A 624-nucleotide genomic window follows, 5' to 3' on the forward strand; every position below is an offset into this window, starting at 1 on the left:
CAGAGGGAGGACAAGTGGGTGAGCGCAGGAAGGGGCTGGCCCAGGCGACCCACAGGCTCTGTAGGTATTAGGGGGCAAGGGGCGGGACTGGAGACAGCTGGGTGGACAGGAGGTCTGGGCCCCCACCCCAGGGGCTGATGTTCCACGGGCACTACTGTGGAAGGGGGCAGGAAGAGGGGCTGCAGTGGCTCCAGGGGAGGCCTAGGCAGGGCGTTTGGCAGCCTTTGCCCTGTGCAGGGACCTCAGCTCTGAGGTTAAGTTCTCAGCCTGTTTCCCCTCTGATGTTCCAGCCTGTACTAACTACCAGGAAAAAAAAATTAAACCCCAGCCATTCGGGAATTTTTGTCTCCCGTGAAGATTGGGATGAGCTGGCAAGTTGAGAGGGAGAGAGACAGAGAAAGGAGTTTTTAGACATCCCCTCCCTCCCTGGGCTCCAGAGCTGTTCCTTTCCAGCAGCGATGGGGGCTTCTTGTGTGGACACGTGTCTCCACTGAACAGGGGAGAACAGGATGGCTCAGGGCTGAGCTGGGGTCCCCATGGGCTCTTCAGGACCAGCAGCCTCCCCCTAAACCCACCAGAGGTTTGCCTTGTTGTCACACATCTCCTGAGGATTTCACCCCCAAT

At 58.7% G+C, this 624-nt stretch overlaps 1 protein-coding gene across 1 annotated transcript in view; it reads left to right on the top strand.

Annotated features, from left to right (window-relative positions):
* The window catches only part of MMP17 (matrix metallopeptidase 17 (membrane-inserted)), a 27,207-nt gene that overhangs the window by 9,804 nt on the left and 16,779 nt on the right, over positions 1-624 (top strand). The window lies entirely within an intron of this gene.

Source organism: Bison bison, unplaced genomic scaffold (genome assembly GCF_000754665.1).
Source record: "Bison bison bison isolate TAMUID 2011002044 unplaced genomic scaffold, Bison_UMD1.0 scf7180017864312, whole genome shotgun sequence".
NCBI lineage: Eukaryota > Metazoa > Chordata > Mammalia > Artiodactyla > Bovidae > Bison > Bison bison.